Below are 17,864 nucleotides of genomic sequence, written 5' to 3'. Positions count from 1 at the left end.
CAGATCTAAAACGCGTGGATTGCAGCAGCAGCAAGCCGAAAAGTGCAGGCATGTAAGGGATCTAGAGGTTGACAACATGTCTTCTTAACGGGAGTCCAGGAGCTCATCTCCACAAATGGACTTTTCAGGATCCTTGGGTGGCTCCGTAGTTTGAAACCAATTCTGGTTATCGCTTCTCGGCCTTTTGGCTAAGATCAAGTGTAGTATCTGTTCTTATCAGTTTAATATCTGATACGTCCCCTATCTGGGGACCATATATTAAATGGATTTTTAGAACAGGGAGATGGAAAAAGAGCTTGCTCTGTCCACTCCACGCATTGACCTGGTATTGCAGTATCTCCAGGACCGGTGCACCCCTTCTTTAATGCAGTTTCTAAAATCAGAAAGAATTGAATTCAATGTTTTTTGTTCATTTTGCTTGTTTGTCGGATTTTGGGATGGACTCTTTGGCTTTGCTTTTCTTCTCCTCATTGGATTTTTCATGTTCAAAGTTGCAGAAGCCAGATTACAAGCTCATTTTGGTTCAACTTCAGCAACTGTGCATTGCATTGCCATGTAATGTGATGCAATGCTATCTTTCTAGCTCTCCCTTTTTACTTCCTTTTGGATAAACAGACATATTAGGCAAGCATTTTGGAGCTTTCACCTAAATAACTACAGGTGGTGAGATAAGCTGCACAATATAATTGACCTTTCAGTATATTGTTGCACACACACCATCTATTTAGCAAATGCCCTTGTTATCAACAGCAGCCTTTTAAACTCACCTGAGCTAACAGGTATGTGCGCTGGTTACTCTGCTGCGCTTAAAATTTCTTTTTTGGTTTGCTACAATGCCTTTTCTGAAACGTTGTCTCCTTCTGCTGGAACACTGACTTCTTTCATTTAATGCCTGCAGACTATAAAAGAGAACCCAACCCAAAAAGTTTGGTTGATTAGTCTGTGGCATTCTGTTAAACTGTTGCTTATGGCGGTCTCTGTGAGCTTCTCAGCGACATTCAGCCAGCCAGGTATCCTGCCTGCAGTAGATGGAATGTGGCAATGGAACGCTGGCTGCGCGTGTCATAATAGGCTCTGAGCCTTTATATACCTGTGCACAGCAGCAGCCACCTTCAGTCTGCTGCTGGACAGCCAGCAGCAGCAGCAGCAGGAGAGGTATGTAATCAGGAGCCCTCCTGCTAAGGGTAGACAGCTGCTCGTTCCACCCCACCCCCCGCCTTAATTGGTTCTCCTCCCTTCCAACGGTGTTGAGGCGGGTGGGAACAGCAGGGGGTGAAGGTGCTGTGTTTAAAGAGGTGGAGTTATGCAGATCTAAAACGCGTGGATTGCAGCAGCAGCAAGCCGAAAAGTGCAGGCATGTAAGGGATCTAGAGGTTGACAACATGTCTTCTTAACGGGAGTCCAGGAGCTCATCTCCACAAATGGACTTTTCAGGATCCTTGGGTGGCTCCGTAGTTTGAAACCAATTCTGGTTATCGCTTCTCGGCCTTTTGGCTAAGATCAAGTGTAGTATCTGTTCTTATCAGTTTAATATCTGATACGTCCCCTATCTGGGGACCATATATTAAATGGATTTTTAGAACAGGGAGATGGAAAAAGAGCTTGCTCTGTCCACTCCACGCATTGACCTGGTATTGCAGTATCTCCAGGACCGGTGCACCCCTTCTTTAATGCAGTTTCTAAAATCAGAAAGAATTGAATTCAATGTTTTTTGTTCATTTTGCTTGTTTGTCGGATTTTGGGATGGACTCTTTGGCTTTGCTTTTCTTCTCCTCATTGGATTTTTCATGTTCAAAGTTGCAGAAGCCAGATTACAAGCTCATTTTGGTTCAACTTCAGCAACTGTGCATTGCATTGCCATGTAATGTGATGCAATGCTATCTTTCTAGCTCTCCCTTTTTACTTCCTTTTGGATAAACAGACATATTAGGCAAGCATTTTGGAGCTTTCACCTAAATAACTACAGGTGGTGAGATAAGCTGCACAATATAATTGACCTTTCAGTATATTGTTGCACACACACCATCTATTTAGCAAATGCCCTTGTTATCAACAGCAGCCTTTTAAACTCACCTGAGCTAACAGGTATGTGCGCTGGTTACTCTGCTGCGCTTAAAATTTCTTTTTTGGTTTGCTACAATGCCTTTTCTGAAACGTTGTCTCCTTCTGCTGGAACACTGACTTCTTTCATTTAATGCCTGCAGACTATAAAAGAGAACCCAACCCAAAAAGTTTGGTTGATTAGTCTGTGGCATTCTGTTAAACTGTTGCTTATGGCGGTCTCTGTGAGCTTCTCAGCGACATTCAGCCAGCCAGGTATCCTGCCTGCAGTAGATGGAATGTGGCAATGGAACGCTGGCTGCGCGTGTCATAATAGGCTCTGAGCCTTTATATACCTGTGCACAACAGCAGCCACCTTCAGTCTGCTGCTGGACAGCCAGCAGCAGCAGCAGCAGGAGAGGTATGTAATCAGGAGCCCTCCTGCTAAGGGTAGACAGCTGCTCGTTCCACCCCACCCCCCGCCTTAATTGGTTCTCCTCCCTTCCAACGGTGTTGAAGCGGGTGGGAACAGCAGGGGGTGAAGGTGCTGTGTTTAAAGAGGTGGAGTTATGCAGATCTAAAACGCGTGGATTGCAGCAGCAGCAAGCCGAAAAGTGCAGGCATGTAAGGGATCTAGAGGTTGACAACATGTCTTCTTAACGGGAGTCCAGGAGCTCATCTCCACAAATGGACTTTTCAGGATCCTTGGGTGGCTCCGTATTTTGAAACCAATTCTGGTTATCGCTTCTCGGCCTTTTGGCTAAGATCAAGTGTAGTATCTGTTCTTATCAGTTTAATATCTGATACGTCCCCTATCTGGGGACCATATATTAAATGGATTTTTAGAACAGGGAGATGGAAAAAGAGCTTGCTCTGTCCACTCCACGCATTGACCTGGTATTGCAGTATCTCCAGGACCGGTGCACCCCTTCTTTAATGCAGTTTCTAAAATCAGAAAGAATTGAATTCAATGTTTTTTGTTCATTTTGCTTGTTTGTCGGATTTTGGGATGGACTCTTTGGCTTTGCTTTTCTTCTCCTCATTGGATTTTTCATGTTCAAAGTTGCAGAAGCCAGATTACAAGCTCATTTTGGTTCAACTTCAGCAACTGTGCATTGCATTGCCATGTAATGTGATGCAATGCTATCTTTCTAGCTCTCCCTTTTTACTTCCTTTTGGATAAACAGACATATTAGGCAAGCATTTTGGAGCTTTCACCTAAATAACTACAGGTGGTGAGATAAGCTGCACAATATAATTGACCTTTCAGTATATTGTTGCACACACACCATCTATTTAGCAAATGCCCTTGTTATCAACAGCAGCCTTTTAAACTCACCTGAGCTAACAGGTATGTGCGCTGGTTACTCTGCTGCGCTTAAAATTTCTTTTTTGGTTTGCTACAATGCCTTTTCTGAAACGTTGTCTCCTTCTGCTGGAACACTGACTTCTTTCATTTAATGCCTGCAGACTATAAAAGAGAACCCAACCCAAAAAGTTTGGTTGATTAGTCTGTGGCATTCTGTTAAACTGTTGCTTATGGCGGTCTCTGTGAGCTTCTCAGCGACATTCAGCCAGCCAGGTATCCTGCCTGCAGTAGATGGAATGTGGCAATGGAACGCTGGCTGCGCGTGTCATAATAGGCTCTGAGCCTTTATATACCTGTGCACAGCAGCAGCCACCTTCAGTCTGCTGCTGGACAGCCAGCAGCAGCAGCAGCAGGAGAGGTATGTAATCAGGAGCCCTCCTGCTAAGGGTAGACAGCTGCTCGTTCCACCCCACCCCCCGCCTTAATTGGTTCTCCTCCCTTCCAACGGTGTTGAGGCGGGTGGGAACAGCAGGGGGTGAAGGTGCTGTGTTTAAAGAGGTGGAGTTATGCAGATCTAAAACGCGTGGATTGCAGCAGCAGCAAGCCGAAAAGTGCAGGCATGTAAGGGATCTAGAGGTTGACAACATGTCTTCTTAACGGGAGTCCAGGAGCTCATCTCCACAAATGGACTTTTCAGGATCCTTGGGTGGCTCCGTAGTTTGAAACCAATTCTGGTTATCGCTTCTCGGCCTTTTGGCTAAGATCAAGTGTAGTATCTGTTCTTATCAGTTTAATATCTGATACGTCCCCTATCTGGGGACCATATATTAAATGGATTTTTAGAACAGGGAGATGGAAAAAGAGCTTGCTCTGTCCACTCCACACATTGACCTGGTATTGCAGTATCTCCAGGACCGGTGCACCCCTTCTTTAATGCAGTTTCTAAAATCAGAAAGAATTGAATTCAATGTTTTTTGTTCATTTTGCTTGTTTGTCGGATTTTGGGATGGACTCTTTGGCTTTGCTTTTCTTCTCCTCATTGGATTTTTCATGTTCAAAGTTGCAGAAGCCAGATTACAAGCTCATTTTGGTTCAACTTCAGCAACTGTGCATTGCATTGCCATGTAATGTGATGCAATGCTATCTTTCTAGCTCTCCCTTTTTACTTCCTTTTGGATAAACAGACATATTAGGCAAGCATTTTGGAGCTTTCACCTAAATAACTACAGGTGGTGAGATAAGCTGCACAATATAATTGACCTTTCAGTATATTGTTGCACACACACCATCTATTTAGCAAATGCCCTTGTTATCAACAGCAGCCTTTTAAACTCACCTGAGCTAACAGGTATGTGCGCTGGTTACTCTGCTGCGCTTAAAATTTCTTTTTTGGTTTGCTACAATGCCTTTTCTGAAACGTTGTCTCCTTCTGCTGGAACACTGACTTCTTTCATTTAATGCCTGCAGACTATAAAAGAGAACCCAACCCAAAAAGTTTGGTTGATTAGTCTGTGGCATTCTGTTAAACTGTTGCTTATGGCGGTCTCTGTGAGCTTCTCAGCGACATTCAGCCAGCCAGGTATCCTGCCTGCAGTAGATGGAATGTGGCAATGGAACGCTGGCTGCGCGTGTCATAATAGGCTCTGAGCCTTTATATACCTGTGCACAGCAGCAGCCACCTTCAGTCTGCTGCTGGACAGCCAGCAGCAGCAGCAGCAGGAGAGGTATGTAATCAGGAGCCCTCCTGCTAAGGGTAGACAGCTGCTCGTTCCACCCCACCCCCCGCCTTAATTGGTTCTCCTCCCTTCCAACGGTGTTGAGGCGGGTGGGAACAGCAGGGGGTGAAGGTGCTGTGTTTAAAGAGGTGGAGTTATGCAGATCTAAAACGCGTGGATTGCAGCAGCAGCAAGCCGAAAAGTGCAGGCATGTAAGGGATCTAGAGGTTGACAACATGTCTTCTTAACGGGAGTCCAGGAGCTCATCTCCACAAATGGACTTTTCAGGATCCTTGGGTGGCTCCGTAGTTTGAAACCAATTCTGGTTATCGCTTCTCGGCCTTTTGGCTAAGATCAAGTGTAGTATCTGTTCTTATCAGTTTAATATCTGATACGTCCCCTATCTGGGGACCATATATTAAATGGATTTTTAGAACAGGGAGATGGAAAAAGTGCTTGCTCTGTCCACTCCACGCATTGACCTGGTATTGCAGTATCTCCAGGACCGGTGCACCCCTTCTTTAATGCAGTTTCTAAAATCAGAAAGAATTGAATTCAATGTTTTTTGTTCATTTTGCTTGTTTGTCGTATTTTGGGATGGACTCTTTGGCTTTGCTTTTCTTCTCCTCATTGGATTTTTCATGTTCAAAGTTGCAGAAGCCAGATTACAAGCTCATTTTGGTTCAACTTCAGCAACTGTGCATTGCATTGCCATGTAATGTGATGCAATGCTATCTTTCTAGCTCTCCCTTTTTACTTCCTTTTGGATAAACAGACATATTAGGCAAGCATTTTGGAGCTTTCACCTAAATAACTACAAGTGGTGAGATAAGCTGCACAATATAATTGACCTTTCAGTATATTGTTGCACACACACCATCTATTTAGCAAATGCCCTTGTTATCAACAGCAGCCTTTTAAACTCACCTGAGCTAACAGGTATGTGCGCTGGTTACTCTGCTGCGCTTAAAATTTCTTTTTTGGTTTGCTACAATGCCTTTTCTGAAACGTTGTCTCCTTCTGCTGGAACACTGACTTCTTTCATTTAATGCCTGCAGACTATAAAAGAGAACCCAACCCAAAAAGTTTGGTTGATTAGTCTGTGGCATTCTGTTAAACTGTTGCTTATGGCGGTCTCTGTGAGCTTCTCAGCGACATTCAGCCAGCCAGGTATCCTGCCTGCAGTAGATGGAATGTGGCAATGGAACGCTGGCTGCGCGTGTCATAATAGGCTCTGAGCCTTTATATACCTGTGCACAGCAGCAGCCACCTTCAGTCTGCTGCTGGACAGCCAGCAGCAGCAGCAGCAGGAGAGGTATGTAATCAGGAGCCCTCCTGCTAAGGGTAGACAGCTGCTCGTTCCACCCCACCCCCCGCCTTAATTGGTTCTCCTCCCTTCCAACGGTGTTGAGGCGGGTGGGAACAGCAGGGGGTGAAGGTGCTGTGTTTAAAGAGGTGGAGTTATGCAGATCTAAAACGCGTGGATTTCAGCAGCAGCAAGCCGAAAAGTGCAGGCATGTAAGGGATCTAGAGGTTGACAACATGTCTTCTTAACGGGAGTCCAGGAGCTCATCTCCACAAATGGACTTTTCAGGATCCTTGGGTGGCTCCGTAGTTTGAAACCAATTCTGGTTATCGCTTCTCGGCCTTTTGGCTAAGATCAAGTGTAGTATCTGTTCTTATCAGTTTAATATCTGATACGTCCCCTATCTGGGGACCATATATTAAATGGATTTTTAGAACAGGGAGATGGAAAAAGAGCTTGCTCTGTCCACTCCACGCATTGACCTGGTATTGCAGTATCTCCAGGACCGGTGCACCCCTTCTTTAATGCAGTTTCTAAAATCAGAAAGAATTGAATTCAATGTTTTTTGTTCATTTTGCTTGTTTGTCGGATTTTGGGATGGACTCTTTGGCTTTGCTTTTCTTCTCCTCATTGGATTTTTCATGTTCAAAGTTGCAGAAGCCAGATTACAAGCTCATTTTGGTTCAACTTCAGCAACTGTGCATTGCATTGCCATGTAATGTGATGCAATGCTATCTTTCTAGCTCTCCCTTTTTACTTCCTTTTGGATAAACAGACATATTAGGCAAGCATTTTGGAGCTTTCACCTAAATAACTACAGGTGGTGAGATAAGCTGCACAATATAATTGACCTTTCAGTATATTGTTGCACACACACCATCTATTTAGCAAATGCCCTTGTTATCAACAGCAGCCTTTTTAACTCACCTGAGCTAACAGGTATGTGCGCTGGTTACTCTGCTGCGCTTAAAATTTCTTTTTTGGTTTGCTACAATGCCTTTTCTGAAACGTTGTCTCCTTCTGCTGGAACACTGACTTCTTTCATTTAATGCCTGCAGACTATAAAAGAGAACCCAACCCAAAAAGTTTGGTTGATTAGTCTGTGGCATTCTGTTAAACTGTTGCTTATGGCGGTCTCTGTGAGCTTCTCAGCGACATTCAGCCAGCCAGGTATCCTGCCTGCAGTAGATGGAATGTGGCAATGGAACGCTGGCTGCGCGTGTCATAATAGGCTCTGAGCCTTTATATACCTGTGCACAGCAGCAGCCACCTTCAGTCTGCTGCTGGACAGCCAGCAGCAGCAGCAGCAGGAGAGGTATGTAATCAGGAGCCCTCCTGCTAAGGGTAGACAGCTGCTCGTTCCACCCCACCCCCCGCCTTAATTGGTTCTCCTCCCTTCCAACGGTGTTGAGGCGGGTGGGAACAGCAGGGGGTGAAGGTGCTGTGTTTAAAGAGGTGGAGTTATGCAGATCTAAAACGCGTGGATTGCAGCAGCAGCAAGCCGAAAAGTGCAGGCATGTAAGGGATCTAGAGGTTGACAACATGTCTTCTTAACGGGAGTCCAGGAGCTCATCTCCACAAATGGACTTTTCAGGATCCTTGGGTGGCTCCGTAGTTTGAAACCAATTCTGGTTATCGCTTCTCGGCCTTTTGGCTAAGATCAAGTGTAGTATCTGTTCTTATCAGTTTAATATCTGATACGTCCCCTATCTGGGGACCATATATTAAATGGATTTTTAGAACAGGGAGATGGAAAAAGAGCTTGCTCTGTCCACTCCACGCATTGACCTGGTATTGCAGTATCTCCAGGACCGGTGCACCCCTTCTTTAATGCAGTTTCTAAAATCAGAAAGAATTGAATTCAATGTTTTTTGTTCATTTTGCTTGTTTGTCGGATTTTGGGATGGACTCTTTGGCTTTGCTTTTCTTCTCCTCATTGGATTTTTCATGTTCAAAGTTGCAGAAGCCAGATTACAAGCTCATTTTGGTTCAACTTCAGCAACTGTGCATTGCATTGCCATGTAATGTGATGCAATGCTATCTTTCTAGCTCTCCCTTTTTACTTCCTTTTGGATAAACAGACATATTAGGCAAGCATTTTGGAGCTTTCACCTAAATAACTACAGGTGGTGAGATAAGCTGCACAATATAATTGACCTTTCAGTATATTGTTGCACACACACCATCTATTTAGCAAATGCCCTTGTTATCAACAGCAGCCTTTTAAACTCACCTGAGCTAACAGGTATGTGCGCTGATTACTCTGCTGCGCTTAAAATTTCTTTTTTGGTTTGCTACAATGCCTTTTCTGAAACGTTGTCTCCTTCTGCTGGAACACTGACTTCTTTCATTTAATGCCTGCAGACTATAAAAGAGAACCCAACCCAAAAAGTTTGGTTGATTAGTCTGTGGCATTCTGTTAAACTGTTGCTTATGGCGGTCTCTGTGAGCTTCTCAGCGACATTCAGCCAGCCAGGTATCCTGCCTGCAGTAGATGGAATGTGGCAATGGAACGCTGGCTGCGCGTGTCATAATAGGCTCTGAGCCTTTATATACCTGTGCACAGCAGCAGCCACCTTCAGTCTGCTGCTGGACAGCCAGCAGCAGCAGCAGCAGGAGAGGTATGTAATCAGGAGCCCTCCTGCTAAGGGTAGACAGCTGCTCGTTCCACCCCACCCCCCGCCTTAATTGGTTCTCCTCCCTTCCAACGGTGTTGAGGCGGGTGGGAACAGCAGGGGGTGAAGGTGCTGTGTTTAAAGAGGTGGAGTTATGCAGATCTAAAACGCGTGGATTGCAGCAGCAGCAAGCCGAAAAGTGCAGGCATGTAAGGGATCTAGAGGTTGACAACATGTCTTCTTAACGGGAGTCCAGGAGCTCATCTCCACAAATGGACTTTTCAGGATCCTTGGGTGGCTCCGTAGTTTGAAACCAATTCTGGTTATCGCTTCTCGGCCTTTTGGCTAAGATCAAGTGTAGTATCTGTTCTTATCAGTTTAATATCTGATACGTCCCCTATCTGGGGACCATATATTAAATGGATTTTTAGAACAGGGAGATGGAAAAAGAGCTTGCTCTGTCCACTCCACGCATTGACCTGGTATTGCAGTATCTCCAGGACCGGTGCACCCCTTCTTTAATGCAGTTTCTAAAATCAGAAAGAATTGAATTCAATGTTTTTTGTTCATTTTGCTTGTTTGTCGGATTTTGGGATGGACTCTTTGGCTTTGCTTTTCTTCTCCTCATTGGATTTTTCATGTTCAAAGTTGCAGAAGCCAGATTACAAGCTCATTTTGGTTCAACTTCAGCAACTGTGCATTGCATTGCCATGTAATGTGATGCAATGCTATCTTTCTAGCTCTCCCTTTTTACTTCCTTTTGGATAAACAGACATATTAGGCAAGCATTTTGGAGCTTTCACCTAAATAACTACAGGTGGTGAGATAAGCTGCACAATATAATTGACCTTTCAGTATATTGTTGCACACACACCATCTATTTAGCAAATGCCCTTGTTATCAACAGCAGCCTTTTAAACTCACCTGAGCTAACAGGTATGTGCGCTGATTACTCTGCTGCGCTTAAAATTTCTTTTTTGGTTTGCTACAATGCCTTTTCTGAAACGTTGTCTCCTTCTGCTGGAACACTGACTTCTTTCATTTAATGCCTGCAGACTATAAAAGAGAACCCAACCCAAAAAGTTTGGTTGATTAGTCTGTGGCATTCTGTTAAACTGTTGCTTATGGCGGTCTCTGTGAGCTTCTCAGCGACATTCAGCCAGCCAGGTATCCTGCCTGCAGTAGATGGAATGTGGCAATGGAACGCTGGCTGCGCGTGTCATAATAGGCTCTGAGCCTTTATATACCTGTGCACAGCAGCAGCCACCTTCAGTCTGCTGCTGGACAGCCAGCAGCAGCAGCAGCAGGAGAGGTATGTAATCAGGAGCCCTCCTGCTAAGGGTAGACAGCTGCTCGTTCCACCCCACCCCGCGCCTTAATTGGTTCTCCTCCCTTCCAACGGTGTTGAGGCGGGTGGGAACAGCAGGGGGTGAAGGTGCTGTGTTTAAAGAGGTGGAGTTATGCAGATCTAAAACGCGTGGATTGCAGCAGCAGCAAGCCGAAAAGTGCAGGCATGTAAGGGATCTAGAGGTTGACAACATGTCTTCTTAACGGGAGTCCAGGAGCTCATCTCCACAAATGGACTTTTCAGGATCCTTGGGTGGCTCCGTAGTTTGAAACCAATTCTGGTTATCGCTTCTCGGCCTTTTGGCTAAGATCAAGTGTAGTATCTGTTCTTATCAGTTTAATATCTGATACGTCCCCTATCTGGGGACCATATATTAAATGGATTTTTAGAACAGGGAGATGGAAAAAGAGCTTGCTCTGTCCACTCCACGCATTGACCTGGTATTGCAGTGTCTCCAGGACCGGTGCACCCCTTCTTTAATGCAGTTTCTAAAATCAGAAAGAATTGAATTCAATGTTTTTTGTTCATTTTGCTTGTTTGTCGGATTTTGGGATGGACTCTTTGGCTTTGCTTTTCTTCTCCTCATTGGATTTTTCATGTTCAAAGTTGCAGAAGCCAGATTACAAGCTCATTTTGGTTCAACTTCAGCAACTGTGCATTGCATTGCCATGTAATGTGATGCAATGCTATCTTTCTAGCTCTCCCTTTTTACTTCCTTTTGGATAAACAGACATATTAGGCAAGCATTTTGGAGCTTTCACCTAAATAACTACAGGTGGTGAGATAAGCTGCACAATATAATTGACCTTTCAGTATATTGTTGCACACACACCATCTATTTAGCAAATGCCCTTGTTATCAACAGCAGCCTTTTAAACTCACCTGAGCTAACAGGTATGTGCGCTGGTTACTCTGCTGCGCTTAAAATTTCTTTTTTGGTTTGCTACAATGCCTTTTCTGAAACGTTGTCTCCTTCTGCTGGAACACTGACTTCTTTCATTTAATGCCTGCAGACTATAAAAGAGAACCCAACCCAAAAAGTTTGGTTGATTAGTCTGTGGCATTCTGTTAAACTGTTGCTTATGGCGGTCTCTGTGAGCTTCTCAGCGACATTCAGCCAGCCAGGTATCCTGCCTGCAGTAGATGGAATGTGGCAATGGAACGCTGGCTGCGCGTGTCATAATAGGCTCTGAGCCTTTATATATATGTGCACAGCAGCAGCCACCTTCAGTCTGTTGCTGGACAGCCAGCAGCAGCAGCAGCAGGAGAGGTATGTAATCAGGAGCCCTCCTGCTAAGGGTAGACAGCTGCTCGTTCCACCCCACCCCCCGCCTTAATTGGTTCTCCTCCCTTCCAACGGTGTTGAGGCGGGTGGGAACAGCAGGGGGTGAAGGTGCTGTGTTTAAAGAGGTGGAGTTATGCAGATCTAAAACGCGTGGATTGCAGCAGCAGCAAGCCGAAAAGTGCAGGCATGTAAGGGATCTAGAGGTTGACAACATGTCTTCTTAACGGGAGTCCAGGAGCTCATCTCCACAAATGGACTTTTCAGGATCCTTGGGTGGCTCCGTAGTTTGAAACCAATTCTGGTTATCGCTTCTCGGCCTTTTGGCTAAGATCAAGTGTAGTATCTGTTCTTATCAGTTTAATATCTGATACGTCCCCTATCTGGGGACCATATATTAAATGGATTTTTAGAACAGGGAGATGGAAAAAGAGCTTGCTCTGTCCACTCCACGCATTGACCTGGTATTGCAGTATCTCCAGGACCGGTGCACCCCTTCTTTAATGCAGTTTCTAAAATCAGAAAGAATTGAATTCAATGTTTTTTGTTCATTTTGCTTGTTTGTCGGATTTTGGGATGGACTCTTTGGCTTTGCTTTTCTTCTCCTCATTGGATTTTTCATGTTCAAAGTTGCAGAAGCCAGATTACAAGCTCATTTTGGTTCAACATCAGCAACTGTGCATTGCATTGCCATGTAATGTGATGCAATGCTATCTTTCTAGCTCTCCCTTTTTACTTCCTTTTGGATAAACAGACATATTAGGCAAGCATTTTGGAGCTTTCACCTAAATAACTACAGGTGGTGAGATAAGCTGCACAATATAATTGACCTTTCAGTATATTGTTGCACACACACCATCTATTTAGCAAATGCCCTTGTTATCAACAGCAGCCTTTTAAACTCACCTGAGCTAACAGGTATGTGCGCTGGTTACTCTGCTGCGCTTAAAATTTCTTTTTTGGTTTGCTACAATGCCTTTTCTGAAACGTTGTCTCCTTCTGCTGGAACACTGACTTCTTTCATTTAATGCCTGCAGACTATAAAAGAGAACCCAACCCAAAAAGTTTGGTTGATTAGTCTGTGGCATTCTGTTAAACTGTTGCTTATGGCGGTCTCTGTGAGCTTCTCAGCGACATTCAGCCAGCCAGGTATCCTGCCTGCAGTAGATGGAATGTGGCAATGGAACGCTGGCTGCGCGTGTCATAATAGGCTCTGAGCCTTTATATACCTGTGCACAGCAGCAGCCACCTTCAGTCTGCTGCTGGACAGCCAGCAGCAGCAGCAGCAGGAGAGGTATGTAATCAGGAGCCCTCCTGCTAAGGGTAGACAGCTGCTCGTTCCACCCCACCCCGCGCCTTAATTGGTTCTCCTCCCTTCCAACGGTGTTGAGGCGGGTGGGAACAGCAAGGGGTGAAGGTGCTGTGTTTAAAGAGGTGGAGTTATGCAGATCTAAAACGCGTGGATTGCAGCAGCAGCAAGCCGAAAAGTGCAGGCATGTAAGGGATCTAGAGGTTGACAACATGTCTTCTTAACGGGAGTCCAGGAGCTCATCTCCACAAATGGACTTTTCAGGATCCTTGGGTGGCTCCGTAGTTTGAAACCAATTCTGGTTATCGCTTCTCGGCCTTTTGGCTAAGATCAAGTGTAGTATCTGTTCTTATCAGTTTAATATCTGATACGTCCCCTATCTGGGGACCATATATTAAATCGATTTTTAGAACAGGGAGATGGAAAAAGAGCTTGCTCTGTCCACTCCACGCATTGACCTGGTATTGCAGTGTCTCCAGGACCGGTGCACCCCTTCTTTAATGCAGTTTCTAAAATCAGAAAGAATTGAATTCAATGTTTTTTGTTCATTTTGCTTGTTTGTCGGATTTTGGGATGGACTCTTTGGCTTTGCTTTTCTTCTCCTCATTGGATTTTTCATGTTCAAAGTTGCAGAAGCCAGATTACAAGCTCATTTTGGTTCAACTTCAGCAACTGTGCATTGCATTGCCATGTAATGTGATGCAATGCTATCTTTCTAGCTCTCCCTTTTTACTTCCTTTTGGATAAACAGACATATTAGGCAAGCATTTTGGAGCTTTCACCTAAATAACTACAGGTGGTGAGATAAGCTGCACAATATAATTGACCTTTCAGTATATTGTTGCACACACACCATCTATTTAGCAAATGCCCTTGTTATCAACAGCAGCCTTTTAAACTCACCTGAGCTAACAGGTATGTGCGCTGGTTACTCTGCTGCGCTTAAAATTTCTTTTTTGGTTTGCTACAATGCCTTTTCTGAAACGTTGTCTCCTTCTGCTGGAACACTGACTTCTTTCATTTAATGCCTGCAGACTATAAAAGAGAACCCAACCCAAAAAGTTTGGTTGATTAGTCTGTGGCATTCTGTTAAACTGTTGCTTATGGCGGTCTCTGTGAGCTTCTCAGCGACATTCAGCCAGCCAGGTATCCTGCCTGCAGTAGATGGAATGTGGCAATGGAACGCTGGCTGCGCGTGTCATAATAGGCTCTGAGCCTTTATATATATGTGCACAGCAGCAGCCACCTTCAGTCTGTTGCTGGACAGCCAGCAGCAGCAGCAGCAGGAGAGGTATGTAATCAGGAGCCCTCCTGCTAAGGGTAGACAGCTGCTCGTTCCACCCCACCCCCCGCCTTAATTGGTTCTCCTCCCTTCCAACGGTGTTGAGGCGGGTGGGAACAGCAGGGGGTGAAGGTGCTGTGTTTAAAGAGGTGGAGTTATGCAGATCTAAAACGCGTGGATTGCAGCAGCAGCAAGCCGAAAAGTGCAGGCATGTAAGGGATCTAGAGGTTGACAACATGTCTTCTTAACGGGAGTCCAGGAGCTCATCTCCACAAATGGACTTTTCAGGATCCTTGGGTGGCTCCGTAGTTTGAAACCAATTCTGGTTATCGCTTCTCGGCCTTTTGGCTAAGATCAAGTGTAGTATCTGTTCTTATCAGTTTAATATCTGATACGTCCCCTATCTGGGGACCATATATTAAATGGATTTTTAGAACAGGGAGATGGAAAAAGAGCTTGCTCTGTCCACTCCACGCATTGACCTGGTATTGCAGTATCTCCAGGACCGGTGCACCCCTTCTTTAATGCAGTTTCTAAAATCAGAAAGAATTGAATTCAATGTTTTTTGTTCATTTTGCTTGTTTGTCGGATTTTGGGATGGACTCTTTGGCTTTGCTTTTCTTCTCCTCATTGGATTTTTCATGTTCAAAGTTGCAGAAGCCAGATTACAAGCTCATTTTGGTTCAACATCAGCAACTGTGCATTGCATTGCCATGTAATGTGATGCAATGCTATCTTTCTAGCTCTCCCTTTTTACTTCCTTTTGGATAAACAGACATATTAGGCAAGCATTTTGGAGCTTTCACCTAAATAACTACAGGTGGTGAGATAAGCTGCACAATATAATTGACCTTTCAGTATATTGTTGCACACACACCATCTATTTAGCAAATGCCCTTGTTATCAACAGCAGCCTTTTAAACTCACCTGAGCTAACAGGTATGTGCGCTGGTTACTCTGCTGCGCTTAAAATTTCTTTTTTGGTTTGCTACAATGCCTTTTCTGAAACGTTGTCTCCTTCTGCTGGAACACTGACTTCTTTCATTTAATGCCTGCAGACTATAAAAGAGAACCCAACCCAAAAAGTTTGGTTGATTAGTCTGTGGCATTCTGTTAAACTGTTGCTTATGGCGGTCTCTGTGAGCTTCTCAGCGACATTCAGCCAGCCAGGTATCCTGCCTGCAGTAGATGGAATGTGGCAATGGAACGCTGGCTGCGCGTGTCATAATAGGCTCTGAGCCTTTATATACCTGTGCACAGCAGCAGCCACCTTCAGTCTGCTGCTGGACAGCCAGCAGCAGCAGCAGCAGGAGAGGTATGTAATCAGGAGCCCTCCTGCTAAGGGTAGACAGCTGCTCGTTCCACCCCACCCCCCGCCTTAATTGGTTCTCCTCCCTTCCAACGGTGTTGAGGCGGGTGGGAACAGCAGGGGGTGAAGGTGCTGTGTTTAAAGAGGTGGAGTTATGCAGATCTAAAACGCGTGGATTGCAGCAGCAGCAAGCCGAAAAGTGCAGGCATGTAAGGGATCTAGAGGTTGACAACATGTCTTCTTAACGGGAGTCCAGGAGCTCATCTCCACAAATGGACTTTTCAGGATCCTTGGGTGGCTCCGTAGTTTGAAACCAATTCTGGTTATCGCTTCTCGGCCTTTTGGCTAAGATCAAGTGTAGTATCTGTTCTTATCAGTTTAATATCTGATACGTCCCCTATCTGGGGACCATATATTAAATGGATTTTTAGAACAGGGAGATGGAAAAAGAGCTTGCTCTGTCCACTCCACGCATTGACCTGGTATTGCAGTATCTCCAGGACCGGTGCACCCCTTCTTTAATGCAGTTTCTAAAATCAGAAAGAATTGAATTCAATGTTTTTTGTTCATTTTGCTTGTTTGTCGGATTTTGGGATGGACTCTTTGGCTTTGCTTTTCTTCTCCTCATTGGAGTTTTCATGTTCAAAGTTGCAGAAGCCAGATTACAAGCTCATTTTGGTTCAACTTCAGCAACTGTGCATTGCATTGCCATGTAATGTGATGCAATGCTATCTTTCTAGCTCTCCCTTTTTACTTCCTTTTGGATAAACAGACATATTAGGCAAGCATTTTGGAGCTTTCACCTAAATAACTACAGGTGGTGAGATAAGCTGCACAATATAATTGACCTTTCAGTATATTGTTGCACACACACCATCTATTTAGCAAATGCCCTTGTTATCAACAGCAGCCTTTTAAACTCACCTGAGCTAACAGGTATGTGCGCTGGTTACTCTGCTGCGCTTAAAATTTCTTTTTTGGTTTGCTACAATGCCTTTTCTGAAACGTTGTCTCCTTCTGCTGGAACACTGACTTCTTTCATTTAATGCCTGCAGACTATAAAAGAGAACCCAACCCAAAAAGTTTGGTTGATTAGTCTGTGGCATTCTGTTAAACTGTTGCTTATGGCGGTCTCTGTGAGCTTCTCAGCGACATTCAGCCAGCCAGGTATCCTGCCTGCAATAGATGGAATGTGGCAATGGAACGCTGGCTGCGCGTGTCATAATAGGCTCTGAGCCTTTATATACCTGTGCACAGCAGCAGCCACCTTCAGTCTGCTGCTGGACAGCCAGCAGCAGCAGCAGCAGGAGAGGTATGTAATCAGGAGCCCTCCTGCTAAGGGTAGACAGCTGCTCGTTCCACCCCACCCCCCGCCTTAATTGGTTCTCCTCCCTTCCAACGGTGTTGAGGCGGGTGGGAACAGCAGGGGGTGAAGGTGCTGTGTTTAAAGAGGTGGAGTTATGCAGATCTAAAACGCGTGGATTGCAGCAGCAGCAAGCCGAAAAGTGCAGGCATGTAAGGGATCTAGAGGTTGACAACATGTCTTCTTAACGGGAGTCCAGGAGCTCATCTCCACAAATGGACTTTTCAGGATCCTTGGGTGGCTCCGTAGTTTGAAACCAATTCTGGTTATCGCTTCTCGGCCTTTTGGCTAAGATCAAGTGTAGTATCTGTTCTTATCAGTTTAATATCTGATACGTCCCCTATCTGGGGACCATATATTAAATGGATTTTTAGAACAGGGAGATGGAAAAAGAGCTTGCTCTGTCCACTCCACGCATTGACCTGGTATTGCAGTATCTCCAGGACCGGTGCACCCCTTCTTTAATGCAGTTTCTAAAATCAGAAAGAATTGAATTCAATGTTTTTTGTTCATTTTGCTTGTTTGTCGGATTTTGGGATGGACTCTTTGGCTTTGCTTTTCTTCTCCTCATTGGATTTTTCATGTTCAAAGTTGCAGAAGCCAGATTACAAGCTCATTTTGGTTCAACTTCAGCAACTGTGCATTGCATTGCCATGTAATGTGATGCAATGCTATCTTTCTAGCTCTCCCTTTTTACTTCCTTTTGGATAAACAGACATATTAGGCAAGCATTTTGGAGCTTTCACCTAAATAACTACAGGTGGTGAGATAAGCTGCACAATATAATTGACCTTTCAGTATATTGTTGCACACACACCATCTATTTAGCAAATGCCCTTGTTATCAACAGCAGCCTTTTAAACTCACCTGAGCTAACAGGTATGTGCGCTGGTTACTCTGCTGCGCTTAAAATTTCTTTTTTGGTTTGCTACAATGCCTTTTCTGAAACGTTGTCTCCTTCTGCTGGAACACTGACTTCTTTCATT

At 44.7% G+C, this 17,864-nt stretch overlaps 14 non-coding genes across 14 annotated transcripts; all 14 read left to right on the top strand.

Annotated features, from left to right (window-relative positions):
* Positions 1–168: 168 nt before the first annotated feature.
* Positions 169–359, top strand: LOC141231564 (U2 spliceosomal RNA). Its single transcript, XR_012297878.1, has one exon. It is a non-coding gene; the product is annotated as a U2 spliceosomal RNA (small nuclear RNA).
* Positions 360–1,474: 1,115 nt separating this feature from the next.
* Positions 1,475–1,665, top strand: LOC141231563 (U2 spliceosomal RNA). The gene has a single exon (XR_012297877.1). It is a non-coding gene; the product is annotated as a U2 spliceosomal RNA (small nuclear RNA).
* A 1,115-nt stretch (positions 1,666–2,780) lies between these two features.
* On the top strand, positions 2,781–2,971 carry LOC141231562 (U2 spliceosomal RNA). Its single transcript, XR_012297876.1, has one exon. It is a non-coding gene; the product is annotated as a U2 spliceosomal RNA (small nuclear RNA).
* Positions 2,972–4,086: 1,115 nt separating this feature from the next.
* On the top strand, positions 4,087–4,277 carry LOC141231734 (U2 spliceosomal RNA). The gene has a single exon (XR_012298045.1). It is a non-coding gene; the product is annotated as a U2 spliceosomal RNA (small nuclear RNA).
* Positions 4,278–5,392: 1,115 nt separating this feature from the next.
* Positions 5,393–5,583, top strand: LOC141231735 (U2 spliceosomal RNA). The gene has a single exon (XR_012298046.1). It is a non-coding gene; the product is annotated as a U2 spliceosomal RNA (small nuclear RNA).
* Positions 5,584–6,698: 1,115 nt separating this feature from the next.
* Positions 6,699–6,889, top strand: LOC141231561 (U2 spliceosomal RNA). Its single transcript, XR_012297875.1, has one exon. It is a non-coding gene; the product is annotated as a U2 spliceosomal RNA (small nuclear RNA).
* A 1,115-nt stretch (positions 6,890–8,004) lies between these two features.
* Positions 8,005–8,195, top strand: LOC141231560 (U2 spliceosomal RNA). The gene has a single exon (XR_012297874.1). It is a non-coding gene; the product is annotated as a U2 spliceosomal RNA (small nuclear RNA).
* A 1,115-nt stretch (positions 8,196–9,310) lies between these two features.
* LOC141232375 (U2 spliceosomal RNA) lies at positions 9,311–9,501 on the top strand. The gene has a single exon (XR_012298628.1). It is a non-coding gene; the product is annotated as a U2 spliceosomal RNA (small nuclear RNA).
* Positions 9,502–10,616: 1,115 nt separating this feature from the next.
* Positions 10,617–10,807, top strand: LOC141231708 (U2 spliceosomal RNA). Its single transcript, XR_012298019.1, has one exon. It is a non-coding gene; the product is annotated as a U2 spliceosomal RNA (small nuclear RNA).
* A 1,115-nt stretch (positions 10,808–11,922) lies between these two features.
* Positions 11,923–12,113, top strand: LOC141232374 (U2 spliceosomal RNA). Its single transcript, XR_012298627.1, has one exon. It is a non-coding gene; the product is annotated as a U2 spliceosomal RNA (small nuclear RNA).
* Positions 12,114–13,228: 1,115 nt separating this feature from the next.
* Positions 13,229–13,419, top strand: LOC141231717 (U2 spliceosomal RNA). Its single transcript, XR_012298028.1, has one exon. It is a non-coding gene; the product is annotated as a U2 spliceosomal RNA (small nuclear RNA).
* Positions 13,420–14,534: 1,115 nt separating this feature from the next.
* LOC141232373 (U2 spliceosomal RNA) lies at positions 14,535–14,725 on the top strand. Its single transcript, XR_012298626.1, has one exon. It is a non-coding gene; the product is annotated as a U2 spliceosomal RNA (small nuclear RNA).
* A 1,115-nt stretch (positions 14,726–15,840) lies between these two features.
* LOC141232372 (U2 spliceosomal RNA) lies at positions 15,841–16,031 on the top strand. The gene has a single exon (XR_012298625.1). It is a non-coding gene; the product is annotated as a U2 spliceosomal RNA (small nuclear RNA).
* Positions 16,032–17,146: 1,115 nt separating this feature from the next.
* On the top strand, positions 17,147–17,337 carry LOC141232371 (U2 spliceosomal RNA). Its single transcript, XR_012298624.1, has one exon. It is a non-coding gene; the product is annotated as a U2 spliceosomal RNA (small nuclear RNA).
* The last annotated feature ends 527 nt before the right edge of the window (positions 17,338–17,864 follow it).

This window comes from Phyllobates terribilis, unplaced genomic scaffold (genome assembly GCF_046119375.1).
Source record: "Phyllobates terribilis strain yellow unplaced genomic scaffold, ASM4611937v1 Scaffold_538__1_contigs__length_1162401, whole genome shotgun sequence".
Taxonomy (NCBI): Eukaryota; Metazoa; Chordata; class Amphibia; order Anura; family Dendrobatidae; genus Phyllobates; species Phyllobates terribilis.
Note: the sequence above shows the minus strand (reverse complement) of the source record. Positions and strands in the feature narration are given on the sequence as shown.